The following is a 16,023-nucleotide window of genomic DNA, read 5'->3' as shown; positions in this document are numbered from 1 at the left end:
CATTTTAAATAGTTACCTTGCAATCCTCTTAAATATTAATCTCAAGTTTGTTTATCGAGATTGCGGTTATTGACAATTGTGTTGACGGTATATTGTGATGCCCATTCCAATTATTTTATTAGATTTCATTTTTGATACTTTACCTCGAAACCCTTTTAAATATCAATTTAAAATTTCCTTTTCACGATCATAGTTATTGACAATTGTATCGCCAGATTTTGTACCACCTATTCCAAGTATTTCATTAGATTTCATTTTTAATAGCTACCTTGCAATCCTCTTAAATGTTCATCTCAAATTCGTTTTTCGAGAATTATTTATGCGGTTATTGGCAATTGTATCGTCAGTATATTGTAGCACATATTTCAACAATTTTATAAGATTTTATTTTTGAGACTGTACCTTAAAACCCTTTTAAATATCAATTTCAAGTTCGGTTTTCAAGATCACGGTTAATGCCAATTTTGTATATTGTACAAATATATTGTAGCGCCAATTCCAAGTGTTTTATTAGATTTCATTTTAAATAGTTACCTTGAAATCCTCTTAAATATCAATTTCAAGCTCGATTTTATGTCATTATATAACATTGTGAGGAATTTGAAAGGTTTAGTGTACAGTCTATGACGTGGCCCTTAACAGTAATAAAGGAGCTATTGACTCACTTTCCTGTGTAAAAACCTTGCTTGCTTTCTTCCCGTTTGAAATGCTCTCCTGACTGTGCCCGCATCTGGTTTAACTTTTGAAAAAGATGTTTATTTTCTAATCCAGGGCACTTTTATAACATTGGAACTGGAATTAATTGTTTGCTCTAACAGGCCATAACAATTCCATAAAAAATGTTTGTAATGCATTGTTTCTGCGTCTCACTTTCCTCCGTGTTTAAAGAATAGCTGTTTCTGTTTGTCTAGAACGTTCCAGAATGATCCTGAGAACAATTTACGGTCCTGATTTGATTCTCTTGTTATGACAGATACAGGTCATCAGGTGCTCGTCATCTGAACTGATGTTTTGCTTAATGTCAAACAAAGAAGTGAAATTCTGTTTGTTTGGGTATTCCACAATATCCATACTGTACACAAACCTGATCCTATTGTTGTGTGTATTTTTCAGCGCATCCTAGACTCAATTCATAGCTGATACTTTAGAGAAAAATTATTGATATTATACGATCACTTACAGTATGTTTTATACATGTACCAACTTTGTCTCAGTTTTTGACAAAAATTACAGAGATTTTTTTGTAGGCTTACATTTTTAAAGAGCACCTATTACATTGCTAAAAACAAAGTTATTTTGTGTATTTGCTGTAATACAATGTGTTCACATGGATTGTGGTTAAAAAACACATTATTTTCCACATTACATACATTATTGTTGCTCCTCTAAGCCCTGCCTACCTAAAACACATTGATTTTGTACAAAGCTCATCGTTCTGAAAAGCGATGTGTCCTCGATTGGCCAGCTAACCTGTGCGCTGTGATTGGCCTGAATAATAATATCAACCGGAAATGTGACGCTCCTTATTATTCCCATATTTGAAAGATCAGCATACTGACAGGAGTTAGGGCCAATCTCATTTCTCTGTCTTACCCCTTCTCCTTTGTCTTCGTCTTCCCCTTGCCCCTCGAAACCGAGTGAAGTGTAAGGGGTAAGACAGATCGTTCGTTTAAAAATGAGACACCACTCGATTACCGTTTGCGCCATCTTCCCTTGCCGCTAACTGGCTGCTACGTAAACAGACAAGCGTTCACATAAACAAAGAAGATGCCGTCGTCTCAGTTTGTGGTATCGATTGCCTGAGCTGAGCTCAATAAATAGCGCAAAACTTAGCTGCTAGCGCCTTAACTAGCGATTCAAAACAAAAACATTACAATTAAAACCGCTTCAACATTTTATTAAAAGTATCTTAAAGCATGAGTGTCATAATATAATCTCAATTAAACTGCTGAAAATAATGTTACTTTCATGTATGCGACTCCTTGACAGTTCGACGTTTAGCCATAAAACATATTGATGCCAGCTCTCCTGAGAAATTCCTACGTTAACGTTTACCCCTCTCTTTCAAGTGTGGTCCTTATCACACTTCGTTTCAGCTATGTATCCCTACGCGTTGGCCCTAGCCCTTGATCAAACTGAGAATTGAGATGCCACTTCGCCTCACATGAACGCGCAAAACCGAGGGGTATGAGTAAGGGGAAGAGGTAAGACAGAGAAATGAGATGCACCCTTAATATCGTCTTTACTACCTAAATATGAAAACATAGACTACTAACAGGCTGTGAGTCAGAAGCGGGCGGAAATATTATAATGACCGTGATGTCCACGTCAACAGGCCCAATCCATACAATCCGTGTGTTTGTTGTAGTCCAAGAAAGAGATTTAAGATGGAGACCATAAAGCCCTTATGGCTATCACTGTGTACTAACTTTACTAGAGGTGTGTGACGGATCACATTACAGTTTTTGAGGCACAGATCGGATTTAGGGGGTGGAGAAAATCTAATAACAAATAAAGAAATTGAAAAAAATAACGAAATATAGAAATTTATAAAAAATAAAATAAAGAAATGTATAAAAAAAGAACAAAGTTGCACATTAATAAGGGCTAACATTAGGTACAGAAATCAAATTAAATGAGTTATAACACTTTCTTTATTGTATAAATTAAATATATCTTACTATTTTTAGATCTACAGAAGTGATTTTCTCTTTGTCTTGGGTTGTTTGATTAACATTAATGAAACAGACTTAAGTAGCTTAATTGAGGTTACTGTCTCTTTAAATAAGCAGAGACTGGTTCTGACTGTTATCTATACATACACTTAAGACATAAACAAATGTTTTTATCAGAAAAAGAATACTGTGGAGATAATTTTGTTTATATGTGCACTGTCAATAACAAAGATTTTATGTTCGCTTGTTTGCGTCTCACTCGTGTGTGCACTATTGAGGGCACTTAAACGCACGCGCACACAGAGAACGAGGGCAAATCCCAAACCGCGCAGCATGCAAACGTTACGTTGTTTTTCATTGCTTTATTCGGCCAATGTATGTTAATGGACTACAGTATGAGACACATTTGCGCGACTCTCTCTAAAGTGTACACATCAAGAGTTTTGATCTTTGAAGGGCGTACTCACTGTGATGATCACGTCTGGACCAGGCACTTTCAATCGCATGTGCCTTTATGCGTACAGACAGCTGCTCTCTTTAGCGTCTTATTGCGGTTAAATACATCCACACCGCATACATGTTGCTTCAGACAAGCACGTGCAGGTCGCGGCTTCTGTTTGCGTCATCATTTCGGCCGTATTGTTTCGGTGATAAAACTCTTTGGGCCATTTTCGGCCAAAAATTTTCGGTGCATCCCTAGAAAATAAACGGGATCCTTAGATTTTTGGTTCATTCACACTGCTAATGATTTGCCGGAATCTGTGTGTGCGTTTACACAGATACCGTAAATATCCCTTTAAGACACGTGACGTGAAGTCCCCTGCAATAGAAGGTTACCAAGGGCACTATTTTCGGGCACTGCATAATATCATTGCACCTGCTGCAGCCATGTTACGGCAGCAAAGTCCTTGATTATTACGCCAGAATGAGAGTATAGTTCCTAGCCACATCGGCCTAGAAAATCGCAAATTTTAATTTTCTGTCGGTCTTAGTACACAATGTAACTACAGAAGAGTCAAGTTTTAAATAGGAAAAATAACAAAACTCTTTGGTGGATTATGCTAAAGCTATGCTAAAAGTGCTAGCGCCAGACCCGGAGATCGGCTGAATGGATTCCAAAAAGGTACAAATCAAATGTTTAACTCTAGGGAGAAAGTGGAGTGTCCTTTCAAGTAATTAACTTGGTTTTACAAGTTATTTCAACTTTGATTTTTATCTTGACTAGTGATAAGTTGTTGTAACTTAATAAATAAAGATGAAATAACTTAAAGGCGGAGTCCACGATGTTTGAAAGCCAATTTTGATATTTGAAATCACCTAAACAAACACGCCCCTACCCCAAAAGAATCTGGACCTTCTGTTGATAGACACGCCCCACACATACGCAACCCGGCAAGGATGTCGGTTGGTAGATGCGCTCCTTACTGCTGATTGGCTATAAGTGTGTTTTGGTAGTCGGCCCGTCTCCTTTTCCAAAGCGTTTTTCAAACATCGTGGACTCCGCCTTTAAGCTAATTCAACTTTATTTTAAGTTATAGGAAGTCAAGACAAACCATTAAGTTTAAAAGTTAAAATGACTGGTTAATTATACTTAAAAATGTGAATGCAACATTTTTTGAAACAGCTGGTCTTAGGGGGTTTTGATAAGATATGTGCCTAGTCTGTGAAAACCCAGCTGAAGTCATTTTTTTGCGATTTATTGTTTTCTACATAAAATCATCCTACATAATGCAAAGAACATTCTGTAAAAAAAGCATTGATATATTTAATATATTGGCTGAGTAAGATCATGTCAAAGATCAATTTGAAATCTATATTGAGATATCTTAGATTTGTTACTATAATCTATTTCACAGAAGAAAGAGTTTATCTGAAAAACTCTCCATAAACACTTTTTAAATCTCAACTAGACACAATTAAGATCACATGTGTGATTTCTTTCCCCCATACACTTCTGCATCGGTTTCACTGTCATAGACATTGTAAATAATTTGTTGATGACGCGTCATTACAATCCTGTCTGCTGATTCACAACGGATATGATGCTCAGGATGTGCAATCCAGAGCATTAGTAACTAAGTGTGTGTTGTGACGCACACCGACAGCAGTAAAGTTAAGTACTATATGTTGTCAGCATGAAACGGGGTCTTCCCTGAAGTCCATTAAGTATTGCAACCTCCACTTCCTTGATAAATACGGGAAGAGAAGGTAGCCAGAGGGGTTACTTTTGATTTCCTTAAAAAATTAAAATCACACTTGAGCATCAAACACACACGCTACATATTGTATATACATGTGAATATGTTTTTTACGGATTGTCTGAACTTATTCATCCAAAACAGCTTCCTTAAATTTGGTACTTTGTCCTGCACCCAGCCATAATTGTAACCTACAAGTTCCAATTAACTATAAGTTTAAGGTTGGTAAGTGCAGGCAATTGCATTTTGCTTGGAGGGAAATAGATTAAGACAGCAGTATAGACTGCAACACAAACATGGGAAGGTATGCAATCTCTAAACGTCCCGTTTAAATGTGGCACACTGCGGACCGAACAGAGATGGTATCTATTGACTGCCTGATTTCTCACTCTGTGTGGTCTAAGACTTCACTACGATTTGACATTGAGTCTGTGTATCTTTGGCTTTGCAATGATTCGGTTACATTAAACAATTTATTCTGCCTCGAATTGAAACAACACACACATCAACACCTCTTTACATTTTCAAACACGGAGGTCACCGAGATTTTTCTGTTTTGATAAAGCAATCGCAGCGTAATTGGAGTTAATCAAAACCACCTTGTTTCAAACTGTGTGTCAAAATCATTTTTTGTCCCATTTTCGTTCTCATCTTTCCATTTTCTTCCCAGTTTAGGATACATGAGCTGGACAGTGACCCCCCCTCCCCACTGACGTCTGGCGTGCACGAAAACAGCCAGATGCGTTTCCTCTTATCTCCACCATCAACTTCATTTCTAGTCTAGAGCAACTGTATTGTTTTTAATGTACTGAGGCTTGACTGAGTCCAATTGGCCGATCTGTTCTGGTTAATACTACCCAAAAGACCGATAGCAATCTAGCTTCACCATGGCCCTGCGCCACCAACGATGGATGTTTCCGGGAGCAAGGCGGCACAAGCTATAAATAAAACATGTAAGAACACGCTGTTATGTCAATCAGAGTCATAACATATCAATCATAAAACCACTGAGGCGTCGAAAGAAATACCCAGCCGCTGGTGTGTCTGGCTCATTTCTGCCGTGGCGTGTTAGCAAATAACACTTTTGACAACTTCGGAAGAAAGGTGAAAATTGAGAAATACTCCAGACAGAAGTCTTCTCGGATTGCAAAAAGCCTGTTTGGCTCTCGGATGTGTTAAAGAGACCCAAAAATAAACATTTTCCCATCATTTACTCACGCACATGTCATTCAAATCTGACTGGTGGTGAATAAACCAAAAGTATTTCGCAATATGACCTGCTCTCTTCCATACAATGAAACTGGATGGGGACCAGGGGTTGTCATCATAAACGTCATCATCAAGTAGATTTGGTTCCCAAGGTCTTCTGAAGCCATATGATGACCACATGTACACCAATAATGGGATTATTTCCAATAATCAGAGTAAGGACTTAATCGCAGGACAGAACTGGAGCTCTTCACTCCTGGACGTATTTCGTTATTCTGTACCGTTATGAAGACAGTGCTTGTAACGATTTCATACGCTGCTGTGGTGTTATTTGAGCTGTTTCTGGATGAAGGCAGACTGCTGACAGCGAGTCATGTTGACAGAGTTCAGTGAAAACTTCCTAATGTCAAGTTTAAAAGTAATTTGAGGTTAAGGTGCATGACTAAACACGGCAATTCAACTAGTGCGGTATAGATGCGTTTAAAGCGTTTACATGGATGCATACTGCGATTAAAAACAGCGTACGCCACCTGTTTAGATACGATTATACTTACTGCGACTATGACCGAATCGCATTATTTTTATCAAAGTATTGTGTTTACATGAGGTAAAGTATAATCCCGTTATAACCTCATTATGAGGGTGCATGTCAACGTGGTCATTGTTAAAATCGATTCGTTGGTTGAACTTAAAAAGTAAGTTTTAGTTAATTTAACTTTAAAATATTAGTTAACTAAAAGTTTTTTTTGGTAAAAATTGTTGTGTCAACTAATATTTTTAAGTTGAATTAACTCAAAATTGTAAGGCAACTCTGTAACTTCCTTTTTTAAAGTCAATTTAGAGAATTATTTCTAAAAACATTTTAATGTTATAAATGTATTGCTGAAACACGCTACAATAACTTTAAACAATGTTGTACCTACTGAATTTTGGAGTTAAAGGACAAGTTCGGTATTTTACACTTAAAGCCCTGTTTTCAGATTGTTTGTGATCAAATAGAACGGTTTTGACTGAAATTTCGACATATGCGGCTGCCCCTGAGAATTTTCGTGTGATCGTTGTTTCACCTCCCACCTCTACAATGGGTGTATAGGTGCAAAGGAACAATCCTTCCTAAAATGCATTAAACTTTCGTTTACAAAGACGTGAAACTCATCGAGTGGTCAGGGGTGTTCACTGATATGCTCACACAAAAATCGCTGCAAAAGATGCTTTCCAACAGCTGTTTTAGCATTCGTTGTGAACTTGTGGACCTATTTTTCCAAACACCTCACACCTGTACATTCTTCCGCTTAGAGCTTGAATAATAGACACTCCAGCCCAGTTGGTGGCGATAATCCACTTTTGCCAATTGCAAGAATACAAACGGGTTCCCAGCGCGGAGTAATACCGTACCTCACAGCACATCAAATACAAGTCAATGGAGTTGGACAAAACTACGATAAAACCTGTTGGAATGCGTCTTTTGCAGCAATTTTTGTGTGAGCATATCAGTATATACCACTCGGTGAGTATCACGTCTTTGTAAATTAAAGTTTAATGCATTTTAGGAAGGATTGTTCCTGTGCACCTATAAACCCATTCTAGACGTGGGAGGTGATAGAACAAACACCCGCAAATTCTCGGCCAGCATCATATGTCCAAATTTCAGTCAAAACCATTCTATTTCATCATAAACAATCTGAAAACAGGGCTTTAAGTGTAAAATACCGAATTTGTCCCTTTAAGGGCCATTCATACTCTAACCGTGGGTTCACACCAGCCGCATTTGAGGCCTCAAAATCGCGTCTACCGTGCCTAGTTTGTCGCTTGAACAGTTTGTCTTTACTCGCTTCATTCACACGTGAAATTCTAGTCATCGAGAGATTCACGTGGAAATTTGCGTCATGTGAGGGGCTTCTGCAACTCAGCTCGCTTTCTGTAATCTTGATTGGTTAACGTGGTGCGTTTTTCCGCCAAAGTTCACATTTTTCAACTCGCACGTTTGCCGCGGCAACGGCAATTTGCGGCATTCGTGCGAACTAGACGCGCGAATGAGGCGGAATCGCGTCTACCGCGCTAAACGGCTCATTTGTGGCGCAAGACCTCCAGACGTGCATCTACGCATCTTCACATTGACTTAACATTGAAATCACTCGCACTTGACGCCTCTACCGCGGCTAGTGTAAACGCAGCATTACGATAACCACAACGTTGACTATAATGATAACGAGGCTATTTACACCTGGTATTAAGATGCGTTTGGTCGATCGGATCACTAGAGGACGACGCTTAAGGCAGGTGTAAACAGTGTTCAAAAAGTTTTGAGCTTGTCCACTTTCGACCACATGTAGTGGTAGTCGAAGGGGCTGTTTGGTTTTAAGCTGTGTTTTCGTCGATCAGATTACAAGTGGACAATGCTAAAGATAGTTGTAAACAGCACGTCCACATTCGACCACATTTAGAGGTAGTCGAAAGGGCTGTTTACACTTGGTTTTAAGGTGCGTTTTTGTCGGATCACAAGTGGATGACGCTAAACACAGTTGTAAATGGTTTTCAAAAGGTTTTCGACCACATTCAGAGGTAGTCGAAAAACTTTCAACCAGATTGCTTTTGTGGTGTAAACGTGCATGTGTTCTAATGTGTTCAAGCAGCCACAAAAGACCGCCTACCCTCTGCCTCTTGATCTGATGTACCGAGCACAATGTTACATTGGACATGACTTCTAGCGCAAACCAACAGTGTTTAGCGCGATCTTTAGGCTTTTATTGATAAAACTGAAGCGGCTGCCTAGTGATAGGCAGATATATCGGGCCGATTTTTGCGAGTTATGTGTATCGTATCGGCCGATATGTAGCGGCTGTGTTCGCAGATTTTCTGCATTATTTACAGACAGAGTGCTGGAAGCCGCAAGCGATTGCAGGTCATGTGACTAAAACAACCAACCTTTCCATGACAACATCGAAAGCTCGGCCTAACGGCTGATCACAGCTGGACAAAGCGGGTTTTTATTTCTCATCTCTCTATATATATTTGTAGAAGTGAAGTGTTAGAAATCAATATGCTTTGCTGAAAGTTCCTCCTTATTGTGGAGAGTGCATTTCATGGTTCCATAGCACCCTCACCTGTTTGTACTATTTGTTAAATATAGTTTTTTTTTAAGTTCAATAAATGTTACTTTTTTAAATTGAGACTAGTAACAATTGGCATCGTCATTGTGTAATTTTTATGATGTAAATTGAGTGAGTAAAAGCAGTATCGTCTAAAAAAAAAAAATCTGCAGCCAGTATCAGTCATCGGCTAAGGCAGATGAAACAAAAATCGGTATCGGCATCGGCACAAAAAAAATCTATATCAGTCGATTCCTACGGCTGCCCTCTGCCTCTTTTATCTTTGTTTCATTCTGCGTGGGAAAGTTGTGCAAGCATAAATGGTCGAAAGTGGACAAAAGAGACAGATTTAAATACCAGGTGTAAACGTGATGTGTCTTTCTCGTCCACTTGTGATCCAATTGACAAAAACGCATCTTGATACCAAGTATAAACAGCCCCTATAACGATAACCAGAGTTGGGGTAACGCATTACAAGTAACTTGCATTATGTAATAATATTACTTTTCTGAAGTAACGAGTAAAGTAACGCATTACTTTATAAATGTACATATTATTAACTATTTGAGTTACTTTTTTAAAAAGTAATGCGTGTTACTTTTAAGTTGAATTAATTTGATTAAAAACGGTATTAACTGAATTAAACTGAACTTATACCACAGGCCTGTTGAATTCTTTATTCTGATTGGCTGAGAAATGTTCTTTGGGTGTTGATTATTTTTCTGTAAACTGCACACCTAGCCTGTCAAATGTCTTAAAATTGGCACCAGAGCGATGTTTAGGGTAACCATGGTATAAGAGGAATAGCTGACTCTGGTTCTGCTGTGTTGGGTGTGCATTTTTTTCTTATAATTCAACAGCTCGTCGTCAATTATAATTTAAATATTAACGTAGAATTATGCACTCTATGCGTCGCAGCAGAGTGTGAACAGTTTAAGTCGGAAAAGTAGATGGCAGGCTAGAGCTTGACATTTTTGCGACGGAAATATGCAGTTTCTGAATGCAGAACTTCTCAGTCATAAAAACACCTGCAAAGCCTGAAAGAGATCAAGCCTCAGCCAAGTAAGAAAAAGTAACGCAAAAGTAACTTTAAAGTAACAAAGCATTACTTTCCACGAGAAGTAACTAAGTAACGCAATTAGTTACTTTTTGGGGAGTAATGTAATATTGTAATGTATTCATTTTAAAACCAACTTTCCCCCACACTGACAATAACTTTATGTTAAGTGAAAGTGAAGTAATAACTAATGTATGGATGGAAACCCATACATAGTTTGTGACCTCTACATTTAAACCATCCAGTGATAAGTTGTATTATATTTATAGTATTGCCATTACAGTCTCGCATGTTTAACAGTAGCGGTTGTCACCATTTAATTTTTTATTATACTGAGAAAAGCAAAGACAATTATGCGAAAGCTCCTACTTACGCAAGGTTTTCTGTTTCTATGAACTTCTGTTTCTTTTGGGTTTCAAAACACATGAGCTAATGATGGCATCATTTTCCTTGTTGAGGGAATTGTACCTTTAAGATTTATTCCATCTGGAATATGTTGTGTATGATGCAAGGTTGGACAACACACCGTATTACTGGACATTTCTCTGTCGCAGACAAGTGTTGATGATAAAGTCCAGTTGTTCTAAACTAAAACCTGATTCATGAAGCCAGTGTCCAAGTGTCTTGCATGCAGACGAAAGGAAAGTGCGTTTTACTTAAACATTATCCAGATTATGTAAATATGACAGGTGACTATGAAATATAAACAACTTAATCTAAACAACGGAGTCGGTTAAAAATCCATGAGCTTTCACTATCTGCACATCTAGAGACCGGGCCATTTGGCGGAAGAGCAACATGCATGGATGCAATGTTCTCTCTTAAATTAAATTTGGAAAACTTTCTCGCTTCATTTTTTCAACTAAACTAAAAGTGGAAGTGGACCAAGCAAGGCAATAAATTACTAACACACAATAGAAGAGGGCACATCCAGTGCACAGACGTACTTCAATAGCCATGAATAATTGTTAGTACTCTCCAGACACAAATACAACAACTGAGACACTGAGACGTGGGGGTGTCGCACGAGGAACAGTGGATACAATAGTTGAGTTAATGGATGCAAACATAGCAGCGTCTGTGCTGTCAGATTCCTCCAGTCGAGGCACCCACACACATCAGATAAAGCTTACCCATGGGCCTACAGTGACTGAATACATCATGAACTGAACAACCCTGTTAACAGAGCAAATATGACTTCAGCATTTTGTACTTAAAGAAACAGTTCACCCAAATATTAATAAAGAAAATCTGTGATTTATATATTTTGTTTTGAACCCCTACAACTTTCTTTTTCATGTAATGACAGTAAATGGGGATGTGAGCTGTAAATCTTTACATAATCTTAACATAAATCTGTCATTTTCACCAATAGAGGTCGCCATACATAAACAAAATCACAACTTGTAGGCGTTAGGTTTGGAATCATCATGGGAATCTTTACCTCTAAAGCCGAGTGGAATGTTCATGAATGATGTAATAAAATGAAGTTTTATAACCGTTGTGTTATAGCGAAAGCCAAAAGAATGGCTTGATACAAACAACAATAACATGGCGTGCCAGACATTACAATATTACTTCCACATGCAGCACATGTCGTGAGAGCTACTCGATAATGCTGCTTTTGGATCACTCTTGCAATACTATGATGTCATGAAGTTCAACAAGTCTTTGATTTCTGCTATAATAAAAGAAACCATGGAAAGTGCGTCCGGACACCATTGAGAGGGGCAAAACCCTCTATTTTTAACAATGTTACAATTGAGAGAATTTGCTGTTTTACAAGTTTACATGTGAACAAAACATAATATTGTACTAGTAAGTTATTTGTATTTTGATGCTTAAATCTTGTATAATGTGAATTTAAATACTTTATATAATGTTATGTAGGTGTCATTTTATTTTTTAAATAATCGCCAGTTAAAACTTTTCTGAATGATTCGTTCATTATTCAGTTTGATTCTGTCCTGATTCACTGATCCAGTGCTAATTCAATGATCCAGTACTGACTCAATGATTTTCTTTTGATTCAATCATCCAGTACTGGCTCAATGATTCTGTTTTTATTCAATGTACATTACTGACTCAATGATTCTGTTTTGATTCAATGATGCAGTGCTGACTCAATGATTCTGTTTTGATTCAATGATCCAGTACTGACTCAATTATTCTGTTTTGTTTCAATGATCCAGTGATGACTCAATAATTCTGTCCCGATTTAATGATTCAGTACTACTGACACAGTGATTCTGTACTGATTCAATGATCCAGTGCTGATTCAATGATTCTGTACTGATTCAATGATCCAGTGCTGACTCACTGATTTTGTACTGATTCAATAATTCAGTGCTGACTTAGTGGTTTTGTACTGATTCCATGATTCAGTACAACTCAATGATTCAGTGAAGACTCAATGATTCTGTACTGATTCAATCATCCAGTGCTGACTCAATGATTCTGTTTTAATTCAATGATCCAGTGATGACTCAATGATTCTGTCCCGATTTAATGATTCAGTACTGACTCAATGATTTTGTTTTGATTCAATGATCCAGTGCTGACTTAATGATTCTGTCCTGATTTAATGATTCCGTACTGATACAGTAATTCTGTACTGATTCAATGATCCAGTGTTGATTCAATGATTCTGTACTGATTCAATGATTCAATGCTGACTCAATGGTTTTGTACTGATTCAATGATTCAGTGCTAACTCAATGATTCAGTGCTGACTCAATGATTCTGTACTGATTCAATGATCCAGTGCTGACTCAATGATTCTGTACTCTTTCAATGATTCTGTATTGATTCAATGATCCAGTGCTGACTCAACGATTCTGTACCGACTCAATGATTCTGTACTGATTCAATGATCCAGTAATGACTTGATGATTCATTGCTGACTCAATGGTTATGCACTGATTCAATGATCCAGTGCTGACTCAATGATTCTTTATTGATTCAATGATTCAGTGCTGACTCAACAATTCTGTACCGACTCAATGATTCTGTACTGATTCAATAATTCTGTACTGATTCAATGATCCAGTAATGACTTGATGATTCATTGCTGACTCAATGATTATGTACTGATTCGATGATTCTGTCCTGATTTAATGATTCAAAACTGACACAGTGATTCTGTACTGATTCAGTGATCCAGAACTGATTCAGTGATTATGTACTGATTCAATGATTCTGTATTGACTTAACGATTTTGTACCGATTCAATGATTCTGTCCTGATTTAATGATTCAGTACTGACTCAATGATTCAGTACTGACTCAATGATTCTTTACTGATTTAGTGATCCAGCACTGATTCAATGATTCTGTACTGATTTAATGATTCAGACCTGACACAGTGATTCTGTACTGATTCAATGATCCAGTACTGATTCAATGATTCTGTACTGATTCAATGATCCAATGCTGACTCAATTATTGTGTACTGATTTAATGATCCAGTGCTGCTGACTCAATGATTTTGTACTGATTCAATGATTCTGTACTGATTCAATGATCCAGTACTAACTCAATGATCTGAGGTGAATAACACAGGAGGTTTTGGATGAACTTTTCCTTTAACCTAAGTAAATTAAGCTAATTAGCTGTAAAAGTATCTGTAGACATAAACTAAGGTTTTTCAAAGTTATTTTGATTTGATCCAAGTAACATTACTTTATAGTGGCCATGTATTTTTATGCGCATTGGCAATGAAATTCTAACAAAGACTATGAGCAAAACTGTTTTATATCGCTACGTTATTGTCTTCTGTTCAAAAACTGTAAACTTTTTTATTATGCTTAGTAAGCACTGAAATACCTTGGGCGGCTGAAATCATTATCCAATAAAAACTCATTCTGAATAACTGTTATCAAACTAATTCCCAGTGGTAAAACTGTGCAGCCCATGTTTTTCTCCTAGTGTTATTCCAGATCACCATATTGAATGCACACCCTTTGGGCGCAGGGATTGGCCGAGAGACAATTATGCAGAAACTCCTACTTACTCCCCAAGATTCTGATCTGTTTCTGCGAACTGGAAGCACTTCAATAGGTAGCGCACAAAATGAACAGCCACGAGGTCTGGATTGATGTCTAGCAAATGTCTCTAGAGGTCATTTAATCTTAATTTTTACAGCCGTCATGGGATTGTGCTCAAGGTACCTTTCAAAAAAGGGTCCAGGGAAATTATTTACTGCCTTTCTTTTCAAACCTCTCAAGGATTTCTTTTAAATATGAAATAATAATCAAGTACAAAATTTTAAAGGCAGATGCATTAGTAGTCCCTTGAAATTCATCGCAATGACAAACTAATCATTCATTTACTGATGTTTAAGTAGTTATTCAGGTGATGGTTTGATGTTTATGCTATATTCAGCTAAATCTTGAACAGATCTTGTAAAACTTTATTATGAGAAATATGTTGTTCTGTCATCTACAAGAAAAGGCTGTATACCTTAAAGAAAGTCTTTATTATACATTTTAAGTTTTGTGTGCCCCATTTTTGCTCGTAACCATTATGTTTATACAAACATTTAAGCAATTGCGCCCCCTGCTGGTTATAATGTGACTAAATTCCAAATTGAGAAACACATAAATAACCAACTAAATAACCCACAAAATGATACTTAGGCCAAGGTATCCATAAAAATGAGTATCTATCTATCTATCTATCTATCTATCTATCTATCTATCTATCTATCTATCTATCTATCTATCTATCTATCTATCTATCTATCTATCTATCTATCTATCTATCTATCTATCTATCTATCTTTGTGTAGACTACCTGCTGGACAAAACAAAATGTTAACAAAATGTTAAACGCTCTCTGATTTGTAATTCAATCTGGATAAAGCATCTGCTAATTAAATAAATGTAAATGTTGTCATGCGTCTCCAGGATTGGGCAACATCTTGATCGATCTGTCTTGTGATTGGTTTGATGAGACGTGATTATTTAAAGTGCTGGTCATGGCCTGAATTGGACCTCGACCTTCCTGACATTGTGTAAATGTTGATGTTAAAATGTGCACTGTAAAAAATGCAAATTTTTTTTGTCAAATCAACATATATTTTTATGTTACTTTAACTTTTTAACTATTTCAACTTGTTTTTATAAGTTATATCAACTTACCACAGGTCTAAACTTAAAATAGTGGGTTGAATTGACTTGAATTGTCAACCAAGTGGTTTTAACTTTATGCTGGATTTTTTTACAGTGTGTTGAATTACTGATTTGTGTGTTTGTACTTGATTACTTTTGCATTTGTTTATTGGTTTGTTGAGGGTTGTTGGTTTATATTGTAAGATAAATATTGGAAGTGGTTAATATTAGTAGGACTGTTAATTAAACTTAAAAAAAACATTTGTTGACATTTTAGTCAACTAATATTTGTAAGTCAAATCAACTCAAAATTTAAGTTGAACCAACAAATCATTTTTTTCAGTACAGAGAATGGCTGGGGAAGAATTTTCAAAATGTTATGTATGATAAGCAATAGAAATTAAGCCTCATGTTATGGACTAGTAATGTTTTTGTGCTTTTGTTGTTAATGTTATGATGTGTCAATCATATAGTTTTTTTAAATATTTTAAAATACATAGCGAGGGAAAGTTCAGAGACTACACCGCTAAAAGAAAACAATAGAAACCATCACACTATTGAAATTAATGGTTTTAATGGGAATTTTATTGGTCTCTGTGTGTCTCTAGTGGTATATGCTGGGTTCTATTAGTGGGACCATTAAATCCAATTGGAATAATGCCCAAAACACACTAAACAAAGAAAT

Source organism: Misgurnus anguillicaudatus, chromosome 23 (genome assembly GCF_027580225.2).
Source record: "Misgurnus anguillicaudatus chromosome 23, ASM2758022v2, whole genome shotgun sequence".
Taxonomy (NCBI): Eukaryota; Metazoa; Chordata; class Actinopteri; order Cypriniformes; family Cobitidae; genus Misgurnus; species Misgurnus anguillicaudatus.
This window is presented reverse-complemented; position numbering follows the sequence as displayed.